This window comes from Trichomycterus rosablanca, chromosome 1 (assembly GCF_030014385.1).
Source record: "Trichomycterus rosablanca isolate fTriRos1 chromosome 1, fTriRos1.hap1, whole genome shotgun sequence".
In the NCBI taxonomy this organism is placed as follows: Eukaryota; Metazoa; Chordata; class Actinopteri; order Siluriformes; family Trichomycteridae; genus Trichomycterus; species Trichomycterus rosablanca.
Genome location: NC_085988.1, coordinates 5,963,667 through 5,986,822, shown reverse-complemented (window position 1 = coordinate 5,986,822; position 23,156 = coordinate 5,963,667). Strand labels below are relative to the sequence as shown.

General features: G+C 38.1%; 2 long non-coding RNA genes across 2 annotated transcripts; both read right to left on the bottom strand.

The window, feature by feature from the left end:
• Window positions 1–15,851: 15,851 nt before the first annotated feature.
• Window positions 15,852–17,349, bottom strand: LOC134318047 (uncharacterized). Its single transcript, XR_010013327.1, has 3 exons — window positions 17,225–17,349; window positions 17,047–17,126; window positions 15,852–16,715 (listed from the first exon to the last, which is right to left on the bottom strand). It is a non-coding gene; the product is annotated as an uncharacterized LOC134318047 (long non-coding RNA).
• LOC134318068 (uncharacterized) lies at window positions 17,346–18,388 on the bottom strand. Its single transcript, XR_010013332.1, has 3 exons — window positions 18,293–18,388; window positions 17,621–17,816; window positions 17,346–17,396 (listed from the first exon to the last, which is right to left on the bottom strand). It is a non-coding gene; the product is annotated as an uncharacterized LOC134318068 (long non-coding RNA).
• Between the last annotated feature and the right edge of the window lie 4,768 nt (window positions 18,389–23,156).

The window sequence follows — 23,156 nt, the reverse complement described above, 5'->3', positions numbered from 1 at the left end:
ATAACGACCCCAAACACAACCTCCAAGATGACAACTGCCTTGCTGAGGAAGCTGAAGGTAAAGGTGATGGACTAAACCCAATTGAGCACCTGTGGCGCATCCTCAAGTGGAAGGTGGAGGAGTTCAAGGTGTCTAACATCCACCAGCTCCGTGATGTCATCATGGAGGAGTGGAAGAGGATTCCAGTAGCAACCTGTGCAGCTCTGGTGAATTCCATGCCCAGGAGGGTTAAGGCAGTGCTGGATAATAATGGTGGTCACACAAAATATTGACACTTTGGGCACAATTTGGACATGTTCACTGTGGGGTGTACTCACTTATGTTGCAGCCATTTAGACATTAGTGGCTGTGTGTTGAGTTATTTTCAGAAGACAGTAAATCTACACTGCTATACAAGTTGTACACTGACTACTCTAAGTTATATCCAAGTTTTATTTCTATAGTGTTGTCCCATGAAAAGATATAATAAAATATTTGCAGAAATGTGAGGGGTGTACTCACTTTTGTGATACACTGTAATTCCTACTTCTGTTAAGGCAAGGCAAGGCAAGGCAAGTTTATTTGTATAGCACCTTTCATACACAGTGGCAATTCAAAGTGCTTTACATAAAGAAAAAATAAAAGCATTAAAACATTCCTGAGATCTAGAACCTCAGAAAGACTTCTTGCAAACATTTAGTTACAAATAAGAGATAAAAATGAAGAGCATTAAAAAATTAAAACAATTTATGAAATATGAAATTAAAACAAGAGAGATAAGGAATTAAGAACATTAAAACTAAAGGAAATGATAGTAAAATATACCCTACAGTTTAGAGAATGTAAAATTAAAACAAGAGAGATGAAAAACTAAAAGAAATATGGTAAAATTAGGGTAATAGTAAAAATTTCGAGCTCAATCATATGCACAAGAAAAAAGAAAAGTTTTTAACCTGGATTTAAAGATTTCTACATTTGCGGACCATCTAATATCTCCTGGCAGTCTGTTCCAGTTATATGCAGCCCAACAGCTAAATGCTGCTTCACCGTGTTTAGTTTGGACTCTGGGCTCAACTAGCTGACCTGAGTCCATCGATCTAAGAGATCTACTGGGTTTATATTCTCTAAACATTTCTGAGATGTATTCTGGGCCGAACCCATTCAGTGATTTATAGACCAGTAGCAGCACTTTAAATTCTATTCTGTAACTAACTGGAAGCCAGTGTAGAGATTTTAGAACTGGAGTAATGTGCTCAGTTCTCTTCGTCTTAGTTAAAACTCTAGCAGCAGCGTTCTGAATGAGCTGTAACTGTTTAATGGTCTTTTTGGGAATTCCAGTTAAGAGACCATTACAATAGTCCACCCTACTGGAGATAAAAGCATGGATGAGCTTCTCTAGGTCTTGTTGGCACACTAAACCCTTGATTTTGGCAATATTTCTAAGATGGTAGAAGGCTGTTTTGGTGATGGTTTTAATATGGCTGGTGAATGTAAGATCTGAGTCTATTAGAACGCCAAGATTTCGGACTTGGTCTTTGGTTTTTAGAGCCCGGGAACTGAGGTGCTCACTGACACAAATCCTCTTCTCTTTGCTGCCAAACACGACAATCTCTGTTTTGTCCTTATTTAACTGTAAAAAGTTCTGGCTCATCCAGTTATTGATGTCCTCCAGACACTATCTATTGGGCTGTAATCATCTGGTGAGAGAGCCAGATATATCTGTGTGTCATCTGCATAACTATGGTAATCAATATTGTTAGCCTGTAGCATTTGGCCTAATGGCAGCATATAAAGATTGAACAGAAGAGGTCCGAGAACTGATCCCTGGGGGATTCCACATGTCATAGACACCCTGTCAGACTCATAGCTGCCAATAGTGACGAAGTAACTCCGGTCTTCTAAATAAGACCTGAACCAATTAAGGACTGTTCCGGAAAGTCCAACCCAGTTTTCCAACCTGTCCAGCAGTATTCTATGATCTACAGTGTCAAAGGCAGCACTAAGATCCAGTAAAACCAGAACCGATATTTTACCCGAGTCATTATTCAGCCGTAGATCATTTAACACTTTTATGAGAGCCGTTTCAGTGCTGTGGTGAGCTCGAAAGCCTGACTGAAATTTGTCAAAATAACCATTGCAGTTCAAAAAACTGCTGACTTGACTGTAAACAACTTTCTCAATGATCTTAGCTATGAAAGGAAGATTTGAGACCGGCCTGTAGTTGTTTAACACAGACGCATCCAGAGTTCTCTTTTTTAGGAGTGGCTTAATGGCAGCTGTTTTCAGTGACATTGGGAAGACGCCTGATTCTAGTGAGCCATTAACTATTTGTTGCAAATCAGTTTTTACAGAGTTAAAAATTGTTTTAAAAAATTCAGATGGCAGCATGTCAAGACAACATGTCGATGATTTAAGATGCTGAACTGTTTTCTCCAGTGTGTTTTGGTCTATTGTATTAAATTGTGACATAATAGTCATGTTATTTTTAGGTGTCTGTAGGGGCAGCATGGTTTCATCGTTTGACTGAGTGGCGTTGATGGTCAGTCTAATAGTTTTGATTTTTTCACAGAAGAAATGAGCAAATTCATTACATTTCTTTGTGGACAGAAGTTCTGGTGTGATCTGTTTTGGAGGATTTGTAAGCTTGTCGACCACGTTGAATAGAGTGTGGGTGTTGTTGATGTTCCTGTTAATGATCTTAGAGAAGTGCAGCTGCCTAGCCCTGCATAACTCCGAGTTAAAACTACAAAGGCTTTGCTTATAGAGATCATAGTGGATTTGAAGTTTAGTTTTCCTCCACTTACGTTCAGCTCTCCTGCATTCTCTTTTCAGAGCTATTACCATCATTGTGTTATGCCATGGTGCTTTCTGTTTGCTCAACGTTTTCATGACTTTTACCGGGGCAACCACATCCATGACAGTCAATATTTTCACGTTAAAGATATCCAGGAGTTCATCAACCGACACTGCAATTAAAGTTGGTGATATAGCTATGGCCTCCATAAACTGAGAACTAGTGCTTTCATTTATGTACCTTTTCTTAACAGAAACAGAGCTAGTTTGAGCATCTGGAGTGATCAGCATTTCAAAGAAGACACAAAAATGATCAGAGAGGGCCAAGTCCTTGACCATAACAGAAGAAATGTTAAGACCTTTAGAAATAACTAGATCCAGAGTGTGCCCTCGAGTATGTGTAGGCCCTTTCACATGTTGCAAGAGACCAAACGTGTCAAAAAGTCCAAAAAGTTCTTTGGTGTTATTGTCCTTGTTATTATCTAAGTGGATGTTAAAATCCCCAGTTATGATAAAAAAGATGTACTCAGTGGAGATAACTGACAGTAGTTCAGCAAATTCATCTATAAAATGTGCAGAGTATCTTGGAGGTTTATAAATGGTTAAAAATAACATTTTGGGAGTACCTTTTAAAATAAAACAGAGGTATTCAAAAGACATAAAATTGCCAAGCACAGTCTCTTTGCACTGGAATCCATCTTTAAATAAGGCAGCTACTCCTCCACCTTTCCTACCACTTCCACACACATTCATGTAACTGAAGTTTGCTGGTGCTGTTTCGTTAAGAACAGTAGCACTGCTGCCTTCTGCTAACCATGTCTCAGTTAGAAACAGAAAATCTAAACTGTAGGATAGAATTATGTCATTCACTAAAAATGATTTGTTGGCTAGAGATCTAATATTAAGCAGAGCTAGCTTTAAAGGAACCACAGGAGCCCCTGGGGCAGCCCGAGGTTGTGGTGGTACAGGTAAGAGGTTAAACTGGTTGACTTGATATGTTAAATCATCTTGTTAAAGAAGGAGTGATGCTGAGCATCATAGCTTAAGGCGGCAAAATTTGATCTTTTTATAATGACGAGTTCAATCAAACTTTCATAGTTTCTCATTCTTACTGATGAAGCTTAGTTTTATTTCTAAAGTGACATGATATTTTCCTCATTTCTTTAACACACTCACAACTCAGCAGTACACAGGTGAGTACCACCACCAAGTTTTAGTGTTTAAACCATAATGTCCAAAGAACAAGGTGAGTTTAAAGCTAAATGGATGGAGATTCTTACACTTGATACTTTTCATCCAAACACCAGTCATAAAAATACTGAATTTTTTTGTTTTCAAATAAATGTAGCTAGCATTACTAGCATTGCTGTTGTTAGCAGGTGTAATGTGTTAGGAAGAAGAAGATTGTTTGATTATGCAACACTTCACAAATATGAAAGAATAGAGCTGATAATGTAAGATTTAGTTTTTAGCAGTTGTGCCTCAGCGCCAACACAACCAGTAAAACCAGTACACACAATAATGAAGCAAATGGTGGAGAACATACTGAACCTCCTTATTTACTCTCATGAGATTTTAGGCTCAGAATAATCAGCACTAAATCTATAAAGTAGTGATGGGTCCGTCAACACCGATGCGTCGGCGCATGCGTCGAGCGCATAGAGCGAACCCCGTGTCGGTGCGCGTATTGCGTTCAGCAAGTCACGTGACCGATACAGGAACTGTTTCGAAATAACACTGACACGCCAAACTGTGTTTATAAGGAAGTGCATCTGGAAAAAGGATGCTTCTGCCAAAAGAATCCCTCATCTTTCTTTATCAAAAACAATGCACTGTAAAAAATAAACATTTTTTTACAGGTTTTCCCTGTATTTTTAAAAGACAGAAAATTTTAGTAAAATTACAAGAATAAACTGTATATTGAAAAGTGTCATGTGATTTACCAAAAAAAATCTGTATAAATGAAATACATAAAAAATCTGTTTTTTAACAGTTTTTAGATGACACTTTTAACAAAACTAACTGTAAAAATAAAGTTATCTTCATTGACAAAAATAGCAGAATCTTCTATAATTTTCAAAAAGAAACCTTTTGTTATGCCGATATATCACTGTCAAATACATAAAAATACTGTTAATAATGCATTTAAAAATGTACAATTGCAAGAAAATATGTGAGCAAAGAAAGAAATATTTTGTAATTTTGCATTTCTTAACCACTACTTTATATACATAAATTGGAAAAACAAAGGTATTGCCTACCTTATGAGACAGGAAACAATACAATTTAAACAGATTTTAACTTTTACTTTATTCATGCATTTGAATTAATTTAAAGATTGAATTGTTAAATAAGTGCATTTATACAAACTGTGTAAAACCATAGTCAAATTTAAAACGTTATTAACTGTGATTTATTCTTACATTCATAATATTTAAATCAAGCATAATTTACCCATCCCCACATTCCCCAATAAACAGAAAGAGGTATTACAGTCCATCTGTGCAACATGTTGGGTGCACATTCCAACCAGAGCACCACAGATATAAAATGATGCTCTAACCTACCAGTTACACACTCAAAAAAGGGTTTTGAGTGCCTGTTGGTTTTGCATAAAGAATATCTGCTGGTGTGACACAAATCAATTACATTTTAGATTTAAACATGACTGCATTGTGTTTATTTAACTCAAATAAATGAACCATTCATAACATTCGATGTTTTCTAGTGGACTCAACTTTACTTAGTTGCTTTATTTCCCTGGAACTACTTAATGCAATGAGTTTATCAGGTGAAACCGGATATGACGCACCGGGGATTACGCAATACATCGTGAAGGCACATTGTGTTTCAATGGCATCTCAGGTAATGTGAAGCTTTACAAAATCTTTTTCCATATGTCTAATTGCATGTGTTAGGGTTTTTGGAACTTAATATCATTATTAAACATCATTATTAAACATAAATTCAATACGGGGAGTTTTACGGCATTTTGCGACACATGTCCCTGCTTTACGGCAAACATGCCGCATGTTTCTTTGTGCAAAATGGCGGCTGCCATGACATCCTAGCGAGGGGTCTCCCCGGCCCCTGCCGAAGGGGTGGGCGGAGCTAGGGCTTTTCCAGCACGTTTCATTGGCTCCACCAGTAGCGGAGGAGGAGGAGCCTAGTCTAGTTTAAAAGGCTACATTACCAGACGCTCGGTCTCTTTTCTTGGTTGGTGGTTTTCCAGCTTGCAGGAGAAAGGAACGTCGATCGGCTTAGCTCTGGCATATTTACACAGATCCTTTTTACACTTAATGAAGTGTTTTTGAAGAGTACTTTCTGGACTCACTGGCTGCTTCTTCAGGGCCTTTTGACAAAAAGATTCGTCACAACAGATGGTAGCAGAGGATGGTTCAAGAGGCCTGAAAATAGCACCAGAATTGATTTAGCTGACTAAGCTAAGACCGGTATATATATTAGCTGCATTTATTATTTAGTGTATTGAGTGTAAAATTGAATCTCAGAATCCGTAAGTGTCTGATTAAATTACTGAAGTATCATTAGATAGTTTAACACTGTGAATATATGCTGGAGCTAAAAAATGTATGTTTCCTGATTGCTGAGTTCGAACCAGACCGGTTAGAAAAACTGTTGAGGGCGCCATGTGTTTGGCTGTGGCTGGGCCCGGAACACGATTGGAACAAAACGTGTCTGTCTGTTTAAAAAACAGGGGTGCGTGATTCGAATGGTCTAAGTTTTAACGAGTCTGGGACTGGGTTAATTCTATAGATCTAAATTCTAAACGGATTCGTCTGTTTTGGCAACGGAATTCGTTTAATTAGAGTGCAGGAAATCCTAGAGTCTGGCAGTTCCAAGAACGGGATTCTATGATTAAGATCGTCCTATGGAAATCTTAGAGTCTGGCAGTTCCAAGAACGGGATTCTATGATTTAGATCATCCTATGGAAATCTTAGAGTCTGGCAGTTCCAAGAACGGGACTCTATAAAGAGATTGTCCTAAAATTCGGACTTGTCTGTTTTGGTAACGGAGTCCGGTCGATTAGATTACTCTAAATTCTAAATTCGGTTCGAAAATAGTACATCAGGAGTTTGTTTGTCAGTGTTTCTGTGTATATTCGTCTGCGAACCGCGGGTGAAACCGTGAGTGAGCAGTTTACTTTGTTCGTCCATGTGTGTTTTCTATCTGTCCGCCATCTTGGCCCTGGGAGTGCAACGTGTGGCTTTTGTTCGTCGGCGCCATCTTGGCTCTAAATGCACTGCGTATTTTCCTGTCTGTCCGCCATTTTAATTCTGAACGCGCCGCTTGCCGTATTTTGTACATCGGCCATGTTGTCTTCGGATGCCTGGGATGTGTGAGTCGTGGCAAATAATTTTATAATTTAATTTAATTTCATGATCTTAAGGATAATTATGAGTTGAGACGAAGTATATGATATGGCACCTTATCAAGTGTGTATTAAGGTAAGTGACGTTCTTAAACATTAAGGTTTTTAAACTAGGAAAGGGGGCGCCTAGAGTGGAATTCATCCATGTGTGAAAAATGTTATCCCTCTCAACCGAGAAGAATAGGACAGCTTCACAAATAATTAAGGAAAATCTTTTTGATCAGAGTTGTTATAGTGAATAGAATTGAGATTTTTTGAATAACAGCACTTGTTAATCGTGTTAGGAGCTTTTGCTGGATGTATCGTTGAGAGATTGTGGTATTGTTTCTTTGTTTTAATGTGTGGAGTAGTGCTGGACAATGATTCGATGTCGAGGTATAGCTGTGGAAAATGTGTCAATAACGTGGATATGATTTTTAAACGAATTCGATCAATACGCATACATACACGAAGCCAGTAATCAGTGTTACCGCTCGGATTACACTGATTACTGTAACAAAGTAGTTTTTAAAGCTCATTTCACAGACTATAATTTTGCTTTTGCGTAAGTATGTTTTGTATTGGTAGTTACTACGTTTTGGATGATATCCGTTACTGAGCAAAATCAAAACCGCTAAAAAAAATCGCGTCAGTTCCTTTGTTTCAGTTTGAAGAGCCATTTCATGGATTCGAATCATTTTGCGACACATCACTAGTGGCTACACAGTTCGAAAAAGTTTTATTTCATTTGAAATAACACATTACACATACCTAACCGTTTTAAATGTTGTATCAACATGTTTCTTCTATTACATTTGAATTAAAAACAACTATTGTGAGTTTTATATCCACTCCTGTTGGGATTACACCGAAGAACCCCCTGCTGTTTACTGTGAGTACATTTTTAAATGAAAGATTCATCAAAGCAATAGTACTTTTACTTGAATACAGTTTTTTGGTACTCTTTCCACCTCTGGTTAAAATGTATGTTAATATATTGGATTATATATTGTCAAGGCTTGTGTTTGTTTGAGAATGATGTCGTATTTTTCTCTGTGTACAGATGCTGAATGCAGGTAAAAGCTAATATATTATTACTGTTTCTGAAATATTGTGTAGTTGTAAAAGGTGTGGTTTCATAGACTGTTGTAGGATTCAGAGGTTTGCAGGTGAGGCCTTTCGGTGTTGATGTTTTTGGCAATTTTTCTGAGATTTGTACTATTCGTGTCGATGTCGGAATTGTGTCGTGTCGACCGAAATTGGGAGTTGTGTCGTGATATGAATTTTAGCCATATCACCCAACCCTAGTGTGGGGGTTGAGGAGCTTGGAAACACGCGTCTACGTGGTCCAAAAGGTTTAAGGCTTCCATTACAAATGTTGATAATAAACTTTAGAAATAATGTATGTGCTCCCTTTTTACAGTAAGTAGTGAACTGGAGGAGTCCAACCAGGAAGCCCTGGACGATCTTCAAGAGGCGGAGCTAAGGTGACGTCACGAGTGACTATCATTATCTGCGACTCCCCATCTCTGAGTAAGACCATTTCCTCCTCAGGAGAATAACTTGGTGTGTATTGCCTTTCAGCTTGACACTTTATTCAGTCCGTCACACTCTTTGATTTTAACCGCTCTGATAACAATATATAACAGTAGTGTAACCTAAAGTGGGAGATCTAACAGCAGGACAATTGCAGCAGGTAGTTATTAATAGGATTAAAGACACCACTCCAACAAAAGGTAGAGACAAGGACGGGGAGAAATATAAAAAAATTATTTAGTAGTTGGGTAACTAGGGGATTGTATCCAATTTCAAGTGAGCCTGTTCCTCCAGCTGCACAGAGATTACAAATCCTAGAACACCAGCAGGGAGAAGTTGGGGCACAGCAGGAGAAATTAAATCGAGGAGGGCTACTGAAGTCTTTAGCCTGCAGAAGACAGCTGATAAAGCTGCAGGACCAACTAGTTAGAACTAAGGTGGCTTTGCAACATATGAAAGTTGTAATAAACAAAGCAGATAGAGAAATAAACAAAGGACTTGTGACTCCAGACATTGACGCACCTCAGCCCAAAATACCAGTCCCTGATCCATCAGTTTTGAATTCTGATGCAGTATCCCTACCTAAGGCCCCTCCTCCATATGAAAGTGCAAATAAAATGTTGAAAGCCCTCCAGCAGATGCCGCTGAGAGATGGGAAGCATTCAGATCCCACTAAGCAGGATGTTGCTTCACCCACACATCACCGTCCGGAAGCCCAAGAGACTACTATGGTAGTGACTGGGGGGCAGTTAAGTGTGCACCTGGCCATGTTGGACGACTTAAACGCCGAAATGGCCACCCTAAGGCAAAAACACAAACAAACCGCAGATAGAGTGGCGGTTTTACAACAGCCACCAACTGGCACAATACAACAGAGACCAGAAAATAACACGTTAAGATTCCCCGAACAGATACCTACACACTCACCTCAAGGCAATCGTAGTGATTGTGGTGAGTCAGAACAATATAGTGTAGGCTCTGACCAGACCAGATCCTCTTTTCAAGCTCTCCCAACTATATCCCCCATATCCAAGCCACCTGGACCCCCTGAACAGATAAGTGACTGGTTATCACCTGACATCAGCTGGCCCCAACCCAATGACATACCCACAGGTAAACCAGCAGGACTGTCACCCCACCACACTGACCGTCACACAGACCCACCCTGTAGCCATGTCCACTACACCACGTAAACCACCTAGTACAGACTATAAGGCGCTTCCAATGACTGTAACTCCACCAACTGTGGACCTGCAATTCCCACTGATTGAAACTGTCTCCGGGGGTCAGATTTTTGTCCCATGGTCTCACCGCGATATGCAATCGCTAGTGAATAGCTTACCTCCCCTGATTAAAGGAGCCGAACCTTGGATAGAGGATTTTGAACAGCTGACCGCAGCTGACAATTTATGTATGGGCGACCTTAGAGCCATAATGCTAAGGATGGATTACAAGGAACCCTTTGGGCGAATAGAAACACAGCTAGGAACGACCGCATTGTCATCTCGTACCCCTTTCTCACGCCATAGAGGAGATGTCTGGGATGCATTACGCAGCATGTACCCCACACAAAAGAACCTACAGGCGTTAGAGGGCATGACAATGAATAAGGGTGAAGAGGGAGGTGAATTTTTGAGGCGAGCTCAGAAAACCTGGAGACAGTGTACGGGAGAGCGACATGACCACAATTCAGTAAACTCGTTGTTATTTAAGACGCAAGTTGTCAAAGCACTCCCAACTGCTATGCAGGACAAACTAGACGATGTAGTAGGACTGCTAAATAAACCAGAGGACGAGTGGACAGCCATTGTAGTTCATTGCATCACCAAACATAACAAAAAGGAGTCTGAGCAGGTGGATATAGATGGCACATAGTGTTTCAGTGGCGTCTCAGGTAATGTGAAGCTTTACAAAATCTTTTTCCATCTTTCTAATTGTATGCTAATCATGATGTTTATCTTATTATATTGTTTAATATAGCTCTTTAGTTGAATAATATTCAAGTTTTATTGCTCTGCATGCTTTATTTGTTTAAAAATGCTAACGCTAATTCGCGCGTGCTAATGCTTATGCTAACAGCGGATCTGCTTATAGTGATTTATTTATTAACATCTTTCCAGGGATTCTGTGAATCATATTAAAGTCTTGAGGCAGATTTTAATAGATTGCCGTTTGCTGACTGTATATTAAGTCCGGTTACGCTGTGTGTGATAACGTTGCACTGCCGTGGTGCTAGCTAGTGCTAAGCTAGTCAAGTTCAACAGCCAGTATTCTCAACTTGTGGCAGTAAGGTTCTTTCCCGAAAGGTAAAAATGGCTTAAATTACTTAATGCGGAAGTATATTAGAAGAAGGTAGAAAATAAAAAGATGTGTAATATTTGCATTAAAAAACATGGACACACAACCTAGCTAGCTAAGATGTGAGCAGGCAGCTTGAGCCTGAGGGGAACGGCTTTTCGTTTGGCGCTCACATTATGCACATAAAAACAAAGTGATTCTGTAACTTTAATATCATTACAAACCTGAGTTGTGACTGTTATCCTGGAAAGCGCACACATGTAAACAGTATTGGATAATCAGTTAATTTGTAATGTTACTATAGAAATAATATTTTAGTTATTTACAATTAAATAATTGATGTCTTGTATCTTCTGTTTACAGATGGTTGGAAATGTGTAGTTGCAGTTGGACTGACCTTTTACTGGTAATTTTTTCCTACATTTTATGCTAAATTGAAGAATATTGAGCTACTTTTGACTGAACACTAAGTTTAGATTAAGTGAAGAAGAAAAAATATGGAAATTCTTATTATTTATCCTGTTTGGTTCTTTTACTTACTTTTTTGTTTTATGTATTTTATGTCTTTTCTTATTTAAGCTGGTATTTCTTTATAAATATTTGTCTTGCTGATTTTGATTTCCTTTAGTTTTTTTAGTATTTTTTTATTTATATATAATTTTAATAGTATCCAATTTCATCTACAATTTAGGATTCCCCCAATCACACAATACCATCAGCGCTAGGAGGGTGAAGGTAAGCACAAGTTTCCTCTGAGTTGTTACAGCGACCACCCCATCTTTTCGGGCCAACATACGTCTGAGTTAAAATAAAGGTTGAAGTGAGATGTCAGACATGTTAAGTCCTAAATGGAAATTTGTGTACTGTTAAGTTTAAGAAAGTGATTTTCCCCTCTGTTCCATTGTAGGATGGTGATATGGCTGCAACTAAACTGGTGATTGAGGAGACTGTTCTGGGGATCTATGTGACTAGAGTTGAGGGAGCTGAAGCCATGGACCCCCCTGCCAATACTGGAGTGGTATCAGAAGGTGGTGTGGTTCTAGAAGACCTGGGCAGTGTGTTCCTTGCCTTTGCAGTTCGGGCTGATTTATGCCTTATACTGTATATTTATAACCTTATGATTTATAACTTGAGTTACCCTCCTACATTCAGATACACTTTTGATGTACTCCAAAAACTGTTTCTGGAACTCGATGCTAACAAACTGTCTCATAAAGCTCAATTACTAAATATCAAGCTGTTCAGTGAGATGTAGTCCATACTGAGTATTACACTTGTGACGTACTGTTTATCGAATTCCACTGTGGTTGCACTTTCTGAAAACTTTAATGTTGGCACTGACTTTTGTACATAATTCAGATTTATAAGTGTTTCATGCCCTTGTTTTGCAGATATTTCACTTTACTGTATGCTGCTTTGTTAAACATTTTCCATTGAAATGAATTCTGATTGCACTTATTGTATGTTGTATTGTGTTAGACATCTGATTCTTACACTGATCAGCCATAACTTTAAAACCTCCTTGTTTCTACACTTACTGTTCATTTGTGTGAAAATTATTTGGGTCAAAAATACCTGAACTGTGGTGGATTTTGATCCATTTTGAAGCTGAAATTAACAAAAGCTATTTATATACTGCATTTATAAAGTTCTCTATATGTTCTAAAGTTCTATATAACATGTAACAGCTGCAAAATTTCACAGTAAGTATTATGCAGACAAATCTTGACCTACTTCCAATTTTTGTATTTTGTATATTTTTTTTAAATGAAGAATAACAATTTATGAAATAAATACAACTTATGTTTTAGAGAAAGAAAATGCTTTTATTTTGACAGTTTATTAATGTATTTAGATAATAAAAAAAGACAATTTAACAGATATTTTTTGCAATACCTCTGACAGTTAATTTAAAATTGGGCTTTTGCTAAGTAAAATTACATGTTTTTTTTGTTTTATATGCTTATTTTTGTGTGATAACAGAAGTAATTATCTGTACTTAAACTTTTCTTTATCATTTATAAAGATAATTATTCTGTTTTTTAGAGGTGTATGACACTGTTCTAACAATTAATATATGTTGAAAGTAGAAGATTTCATGAAATTATAGGACAATTTCCTGTAAAATTACAGTGATAGATGTAAATTATGGTAAATATAATTACCATTTTTTTACAGTTTATCTCTGTTTTAAATTTTACAGTTTTTTCCCGTTTTTTTACAGGCATTTTCTGGCGCCCCTGCTGCCAGAAAAATACCGTTTTTTACTCTTTTTTTTTTTTTTAAAGTGTACAGTTATTTTAACACTAACCCAGTGTAGGTTATATCTTGTGTAGAGTTAAATAAAAAACGACAGTGTTAGCAGTAATAATTTTATAGTGCTTATACACTGCTCAAAAAAATAAAGGGAACACTAAAATAACACATCCTAGATCTCAATTAATGAAATATTCCTGTTGAAAATCTTTATTCATCACATAGTGGAATGCATTGAGAACAAAACAACATAAAAATGATCAATGTAAATCAAAATTATTATCCCATGGAGGTCTGGATTTGGAATCATACTCAAAATCAAAGTGGAAAATCCAATTACAGGCTGATCCAACTTCAGTGGAAATTCCTCAAGACAAGTTAAAATGAGGCTCAGTAGTGTGTGTGGCCTCCACGTACTTGTATGACCTCCCTACAATGCCTGGGCATGCTCCTGATGAGGCAGCGGATGTTCTTCTGAGGGATTTCCTCCCAGACCTGGATTAAAGCATCAGTCAACTCCTGGACAGTCTGTGGTGCAACGTGGCATTGGTGGATGATGTCCCAGATGTGCTCGATTGGATTCAGGTCTGGGGAACGGGCAGGCCGGTACATAGCATCAATGCCTTCATCATGCAGGAACTGCTGACACACTTCAGCCACATGAGGCCTAGCATTGTCATGCATCAGAAGGAACCCAGGGTCCACTGCACCAGCATATGGTCTCACAATGGGTCTGAGGATCTCATCCCGGTACCTAATAGCAGTCAGGGTACCCCTGGTTAGCCCATGGAGGGCTGTGCGGCCCTCCAATGAAATGCCTCCCCACACCATTACTGACCCACTGCCAAACCGGTCATGCTGGAGGATGTTGCAGGCAGCAGAACGTTCTCCACGGCGTCTCCAGACTCTGTCAAGTCTGTCACGTGCTCACTGTGAACCTGCTCTCATCCATCAAAAGCACAGGGCACCAATGGCGAATCTGCCAATCTTGGTGTTCTCTGCCAAATGCCAATCGCCCTGCACGGGGTTGGACTGTAAGCACAAGCCCCACTTGTGGACGTCAGGCCCTTATACCACCTTCATGGTATCTTCACCTTCAGTCTGTTTCTGACAGTTTGAACAGAAACATGGATATTAGTGGTCTGCTGGAGGTCATTTTGCAGGGCTCTGACACTGCTCCTCCTGTTCCTCCTGGCACAAAGGAGGAGGTAGCGGTCCTGCTGCTGGATTGTTGCCCTCCTACGGCCCCCTCCATGTCTCCTGGTGTACTGGCCTGTCTCCTGGTATCTGCTTCATGCTCTGGACACTGTGCTGACAGACACAGCAAACCTTCTTTGCCACAGCTCGCATTGATGTGCCATCCTGGATGAGCTGCACTACCTGAGCAACTTCTGTGGGTTGTAGACACCGTCTCATGCTACCTCTAGCACGTGGAGGCCACACACACTACTGAGCCTCATTTTAACTTGTCTTGAGGAATTTCCACTGAAGTTGGATGAGCCTGTAATTGGATTTTCCACTGAGTATGATTCCAAATCCAGACCTCCATGGGATAATAATTTTGATTTACATTGATCATTTTTATGTTGTTTTGTTCTCAACGCATTCCACTATGTGATAAATAAAGATTTTCAACTGGAATATTTCATTAATTGATTGTGTTATTTTAGTGTTTCCTTTATTTTTTTTGAGCAGTGTATATTTCTTAGTGAGAAATATAAATGCTAGAATTAATTTACCGCTCATGTCAGCGCTGTTTAACCATCAGAGTGTGAAACGTCTTTTTGACAGTTAATACAACTAAACACCGAGCCCCTAAAAATGTGATATGAAACATCAAAACTAAACATGCAAATCAATTAAAGATCAATGCAGTTTTACAAGGTTTTATAAAAAACAACCACAATGAAAAATGTTTCATCCATTGTGTTATTAAATCTTCTGCAGTAGAAAAACGTGGCAAAAATTCCTTCACAAATATGCTGTGCTGACCCGAAAGCCTGATGGGTAGTATGGTTTACAATTGTCAGATTTATACACTGATCAGCCATAACATTAAAACCACCTCCTTGTTTCTACACTCACTGTCCACGTTATCAGCTCCACTTACCATATAGAAGCACTTTGTAGTTCTACAATTACTGACTGTAGTCCATCTGTTTCTCTACATACTTTGTTAGCTCCTTTCATGCTGTTCTTCAATGGTCAGGACCCCCACAGAGCAGGTATTATTTAGGTGCTGGATGATTCTCAGCACTGCAGTGACACTGACATGGTGGTGGTGTGTTAGTGTGTGTTGTGCTGGTACACACTAAGAAAATGAAGTCTAAATTTGTACTTAAGAGTACAAAGGCTTGTCGCTGGGGCTGTACCCTCTTTAAGTACAATACAGTACCCTTCAATGCTGGTCCTATTTTGTACCCATGTCTTTGGTACCCCTCAAGGTACTATTAGGTACCCCAAGAGGCTAAAATGTACCTTTAAACTATGGTACAAATGTGTACCCTTTTCCAAAAGGTACCAACATGTTCTTTTAGAGGTACCACCCCAGCGACAAGCCATTTTGGACCTTATAGTGACTAAAATGTACCAGAAACATACCCACTTTTTCAATGTCTGTCAAGGCTGTTTATTTAGTGGCAAATAAACAATTCGAGATCATTACAAAGACAAATTCATAGATCGTTTATGAAAGTGAGATTTAAAACAAAGACCTGCCCACCTTCACTGTTATTTTAACCATTGATTAAAATGTCAACAGCATACAGAACAAATTAAAAGTAAAATAGTGAAATGTCATTATTGCAATTTTAAAAGTGTATTTCATCCAAACATGGTAGAATTAAAATGTACACAGAAAAAACCCATTTCAACCACCAAACCTGCACCCTCTTCTGCAATAAAAAAAAAAACCTGACATCTAGAACAGCTTCACATATGGCATCACATATAAAAGTTGATATTATGCCAACAGTTTTTATATGAATGAAAAAGGTTTTACTAAAAACATTGACAATGCTGTATTCCTATGCGCTTAGACCGAATACTTCATTGACACAAAAAGATCATCAACTGAATATGTATCAAGAGCTTGATGATCCAGTTCCGTTCCTGGACTTTGTACAGTCACAAGGGTAAACGTTCTATGTGGACATTTTGTGCACTGGTGCATTGGACACATGGCTGGTTCAGTACAGAAGGTTGATCACTCGAGTCACAGTTACTGGCATTGGCTTTTCTGTCCTCCTTAACATTTAGAATGCACCTTTGGAGAAACATCATTGTGCTTTTCAGGTGTGCAGGGTATGCAATGTTGAAGGCAAAATATGTACAGATGGTTGTGATAAAGGCCTCATCTATTGGAGCACATGAGCAAACCTCAACTCCATTAACCTTCACCACACTCTGACTTCGTCTACAAATGGTGGTTTTCCAGTCCTGGTCTTTCAGCTGAATTGTTGGATATGGTGTTGTAGGTTCACCCTATAGAGAAACAAAGACAGTGCACTGTCACAATGTTCTGAGTGAACATTTCTGATATTACTAAAAAGTCATAATGTGATGCCTGTAGCAACAAACTGCAAAACAAATGCATTTATAGGAGTCAGCTAACATGGAGTCTTAATACTGCATCCAAATCACCTGAAAGCTAATGGCACCCACTTATGGAGACTATTCAGCCTACTAAAAAATTAAGTCAGTGGGCATGGATTAAAATGCATGACAACTAATTAGATCAGGTAACATGCAATAAAAGGCCATCCAGACTTTATCAAGTGTGGCTATGTCAGTTTTTGTGGCACCAGTTTCTTACCTCTTTAAAAGTAATGAGGTGGTCAGTGTTCTTCCTGAAGATGGATGGTAAAGGAACAAATCCACCCCTAAAGTCAATGCCTACATCATGAAGAAAAATGTGCTTTAATAACAATCCCACAGAAACAACTTAAATTCAAAAGCACAGAAGCAACTAGGATTTGGGTCAAAAACACAACCTGGGAGGTCCTCAGTCAGGGCTTCCTCTCTCACTTCCATGTATATTTTTTTTCAACGGTAACGTCCTCTTGACTAGTTCAACAAATTAGAGAGTACAGCTATAAATCCTTCACTGAAGCGCCAACATATGTTCACCATCAAAGGATGGATTGAATCAACCTAATCACACAACTAAGATAAAAGCAGAAAATATACAAATATTTTGTTGAGAACACAAGCTTCATTTGAATATTGCAACAAAATGTATCAATAGACAAACTTAAGAATAAAAAACTAGAATCGGAAAAGCCCATTAGACAAAGGGATGCATCATATAGCAAAATGCTAAAATATAAAATCCATCATTTGCCTACCAACAGCATACAATTATGTTAGGTTAATGTTATTTCACTTACATTGTTCTTAAAAAGGGGTATTTGGTCAAGATGTTTTCAATAGCCATTCATTCTGCTATTTCTCGATGCCACCATGCAAAGGTCTTCTTCATGCGGTCCTTCATGGTCAACAAATCAGGTTGTGTCTTCCTATACTGGTCATGTATTACCTTAACGTGGGCCTCAACAGATGCAGCATCCTCTCCAACAATGATTTCTTTAACAAAAACACAAGTTACCAGTAAAAATGCTGTGGATTACTCATTTATTAAACACCCCTTTCTAGGAGTGTAACAAGATCTCACAAGATTAGAACGTAGTGTTGTGTACTGTGCAATAATTTCATAGAGCGTTCTAATAATTTTGTTCCAATCTCTTGGAACCTTTTCACAATGCTCTTTGGCATCCAGGCAGCTGTGAACATCTTTAGGAAAACGTGAAATGGATATGATGGCAGGCAGTCATTGGCAAACTGTCTCTTTTCTGCAAAATAAGAAAGAAATAACTGTCTCCAACTACAGATATAGGTTGATTGTTAAACTCAAAACTAAAAACAACTGGTGCCAACTGGAAGAACAGAGGCTGGTTTAATCACATTTAACTTGATAAGGAAATAAAAAAATAAGGCACTGCAAACAGATGGTTAATACAGTACATTTTTGAAAAATAGTATCAATTAATAAAGATGCTTACCATTAATTCTGAATCAGGTGTACTTCTGTTGTGACTTCTTCCAAATTAAGAGTTATCTTCTTGTACTGACACACAAAGTCTCTAAATTTTAATTGTTTTTTTGAAAGACTTGTCAAAAAGAAAGGCAATCATGGCTTCTGTAAGTTCACGATCTACAGTCTCTCCGTCCACATCGTTGTCTAAAATGGGTGAAAAAAGATTGGCATTACATTACTCTTGTAGGTAAAAGTCAAAAGCTAAATAACTTTACAATTGGCAGGTAGTTTTGCTATTTAAACATAATCATACAATTTTAATGCAGTTTAGAATGTACAGTGATGTACAAAACTATAGTACTTTTGCAACTCAAAAGTACAGTACAAGGGATGGATCCAAAAATTCGACTGTTCATCGAGTACGGCTTGTGTTTAATTTTAGACCTTAAATATTTTTTAAACCAATAAAAAACTGAGTAAACACAAAGCAAGCAAATACGCTAAAATAAAGGGCTATAGTTCAGCAATTTTCAAACAGGAATATTTTCAAATCCTGCCTCTGAATACTGGCATGATAACACTTTACTTCTCTGATAAAACAGGTTTAAATGAGACCAGTCACAGAAGGTTTAAAATACAGAGTCTGTTTTTTGGTTTACTCTTGCAGCTTAAATTAGGTTAACTTACACTAAAGTGGACATTACAGCAAGACATGTAACATCATATGCAAGTAAATTAAAATATTGTGTTAAATCGAAGTTCTGCTGAACCATCGCTCAGCTATTCTTTTGAGTTCACAAAGATTCGAATAGGTAACAGTGATTCCACAACAAAATAAATTCGGTGAACCGGACATTAAAACAGAACCGATTCAGTTAAATGATTCTTTTCATCTCTGCACAATGTTTACAATTGCACATATTGAGCTAACGTTAGCTACTCCAGCACTCAAAGTAACAAGACAGCTATCAAGCACCTTAACACCATGTGGTGTTATGATATTAAACTATTGGCATACAAGTTATGGAAATGTAAAATACAAACCATGTTCACATGCGCGAATTCTGTAACATTAATGAGGCTGCTTACCATTCAGGTGCATAAAACTAACTAGGCTACGCTACTACGTTAGCCAGCCAGCCAGCCAGCGTTCGCTGTTCAACGGCCAAAACATTCCTTCCTAACTCACATCAGTATTTATCGTGTTTACTCACCTATTTGCTCAGTTTTTCAATTTCCCTCAACCACGTCTTAGAACATGGGAGCACACTAATGTGACTACAACTCTCACGTTACATGAACAATTCTGGCTTTGTGTGTTACAATAAGCTTACGTATTAAGTAAAGAGAATTTGATTAAAATTGACGGTGCTAACAATTATCTCTAAACCTTCACTGACGAGGTAAATTAGCTAACGTTAAATTTAACTAATTCACTACCATTGGATTAGCTAGCCAATATTAAAGTAATTTATGAACAGTATAGAGCACTTACCTCTAAATTTCTGCGCTTCCTCCGATGTTATATTAATGTCTGCAGCCACCAGCTTTTTTTAAAAGCTCCTCTGTTGTAAGCTCCCTCAACGCCGTTCTTAATTAACCTCTCGCGCAGGTGAGCGACCGTTAAAAATTAAAATTTGAGGGGGAAGATCAGGGTTGCCAGAGTGCTACAGTGGTTTCCAGCAAAAATGCAGAGGTGCATTAAAAATGCCCAAAAATACACATAAAACTACCGATGTTCAGTATTTCATCAGTATTAAACAAGTTAAAACAATATGGCCTGATAATAAACTGCTGATATCTTAAACATGTACACCATATTAGGTTTTTAATGTATTTATTATTATTTGGTCAAAAACCACCCAATCTGGCAACACCGGAGGACTGTTTTCATTAGGGCTTATTTTAAAGCATAAAGAAACCTTAAAGAGAAAACTTAATGTTGTCTTCTGATTTCATTTTAAGTAAGTTTAAAAATAAGCCTTAAGGAAAATCTTAATTTAAGGTGTTTTGATTATTTTATTAGGTGTAGTTGATTATTACTGACAATGATCTGCCACCCAAATAATAGCTGTGGTGGTCCTGTGGCTGACCTGATCAAAGAAGAACAGTGGGATAAACAGGGCTAAAAGTACAGAGAAATAAGTATATATAACACATCTTCCTAATTAATTTATATACTGCTAATTATATAAATATTATAAAATACAAAATATTAATAAACATGACTTCAAACCTATACAATCGTTAAATATATCTTGTGGGATAATTTGCTGCAGTGTCTTAATTCTGTGCTAATGCTGCAGTCTATCCTGAAAGTACCTTTAGTTGGTGGTTAAAAGGCACAAATCTGTACCTTTTGCTGTAATGAAAGACTTTGTACCTTATCAGAAAACCAAAAGGTTCACATGTGACCCTAAAAAGTACAATATTATACCTTTAAGGGTACATTTGTGAAAAGTGTACCTCTGAGTACAAGACAGTACTTATATCGTACCTCTGTTTTTTAGTGTGTATGAGTGGATCAGACACAGCAGTGCTGTGGTTCTACAACCAGCAGTTGTGGCTCTACAGTCAGCAGTTGTGGCTCTACAGTCAGTAGTTGTGGCTTCCTAGCCAGCAGTTGTGGTTCCTCAACCAGCAGATGGGGTTCTACAGTCAGTAGTTGTCGCTTTGTAGCATTCCTGTTAATGTGATGAAGGTAATAAAGCTGAAGTGTACTGAGCTCGTATCCTGATTTCACTGCTACACTAATGAAACAAGTGATTTTCTGATGATTGTGATGTAATAACATTAAACATGATTTACAGTCACGTCTCCACTGTTCACTAAGCCGTGTGATTTTAGCTCAACACAAACCTGCTCCATGTTTTAAAGTGTTGTTCCTCCTCATGAACAGATTACCCAGAGGGCTTGACTAGTTGTAAATCATGGAGGACGAAAAATGACATAAATATAAATAAATAAATGCACAAATAAATAATGCAATAAAAAAATAAATAAACTACTAAATACATTTTCGTCATGAAAAAGGACATTTAAATAAATGGCTTGAATCTATTTTTATATTTCCTTACATCCGATTTTATTTGGGATGTTTCTGTATTTCTACATGTATTTATTTATTTCTACATTTATTTATTTTTTTATTTATACATTTATTTATTTCTATATTTCCACATTTCTGCATTTATTTATTTCTGTATTTTTGTGTCTATGTTAATAAGGTAGGCGGTCCTATCCTCACTCTACAGCAGGATTGGTCAGGTCGGCGAACTAGGCAGAAGCAGCCGATTTCTAACAACCTTAACGTTACATGAACACTAGCTAGGCTAACCTTCAATTGACTATGCAATGGCTTCGAGTGGGAGGCCGCTGGCAGACTTGTTGCGGGATGTAGCTGACCAGCTTGAAAACAGTAAGTTCATATTTCTCAGATAGATGAAATAATCAGTGTGACCAGATTCACTTACTGATATATCGGTACTGTATTAACATAAACTGAACTAGCTAACAATGTGGTGTTCAATATTTCTTGTGCAGCACCACCGGGTACCACAAACGCGCCAAGTTTGCCTGCTACGCCGTCACATACCATGACACCAAGTCATCCAGTGGACGGTAGGTTTCTGCAGTGAACAGTTTGTGATGCTAAATGCCAGACTGTGATACACCCTGTAGAATTTACACATTAGCTAAATACGAAAAAATTTAACCAAACAATTGTAAAAAAAAAATTAGATATGTGATTAGATATTAGACTAATATACACCATCGCCGGTGATGTATCTAGTTTAGCTGTTTTTCTTTATTGTCTAACGTTTGATGCTACCCTTTGCTCCTCACTTAGCCGAGGTTTCAAGACTGTTCGGGCCATACACACATGGGGGGAGAAGGTCAACAAGTCAGCGATGCCTTGCTGTGCCCGCACAACTTAATTCTTACACTCATGTCTTCTGTTGTCTTGAGGACAAAAATGAGGATTTAGTCCCCAGTCGATTTTCCAAACAGAGGCTTGTTGCTGCAGGATTAGGGGAGAAACGTCTTACGTTTAAAGCTACATACGGCATCACGGTTACCATGCACACTCAGGTTTTAGTGAAACTTTAGAAATCGCACTTTTTTGCATGTTGTTATCTGTCGTCTTTTTAGGTAGTCAGACAAATCCACATGAATTCAAAGAATTCCTTTTAGCTGCATTTCCAAAACTCAGACAAGGGGGCGGATTTGAATTGCTCAAAGTTTCTGGAACAACTGGAAGTCGCAAACTGAACCTCATCCCCTGTCCCAATGAGGGCTACCATGTCAGACATCTGAAAGATCCACAGACCCAGATTGGTCATGCTACCATTTTCATTCGACCACTTCAGAGGAACCTGAATCTGGAGCCTGTAAGTTTCTCTTTAAAACTGCTCTTCCCTTCTGAAAATCAGGTCATTATTTCTTGTATTTAATTGTTACATGATCTCCTCTGTAGATATCTCCACCACCTCAGAAATGTGTGACATGTGGAGAAGAATTCCCTTTTTCACAAATCAAGGCTCACAGTGATGAATGCATGAGGTATTGCTCTACACAGCTAAAACATCACATCTGTTAGTACACTGCATGTGTTGTCATACATCGGACATGTGGCATGAGGCATAGTGAGTCCATCCCCAGCCAAAAGGCATGCTTGATAGTCTGTGCATGTGAATGTAGGACTAACCATGTAGGGCAAAATGTATAACAAAACTTTAGAGACAGGGCAAAATATTGCTTAAATATGAATTCAGTCTTTATTTTTTAACTGTTGGAAGATTGGAAAATAGAGCCAGATCCCACAGAGGCAGCAAGGATATTCAAAGAAGACATTTTATACAGGGTATGATATCAAAACATATATGCTT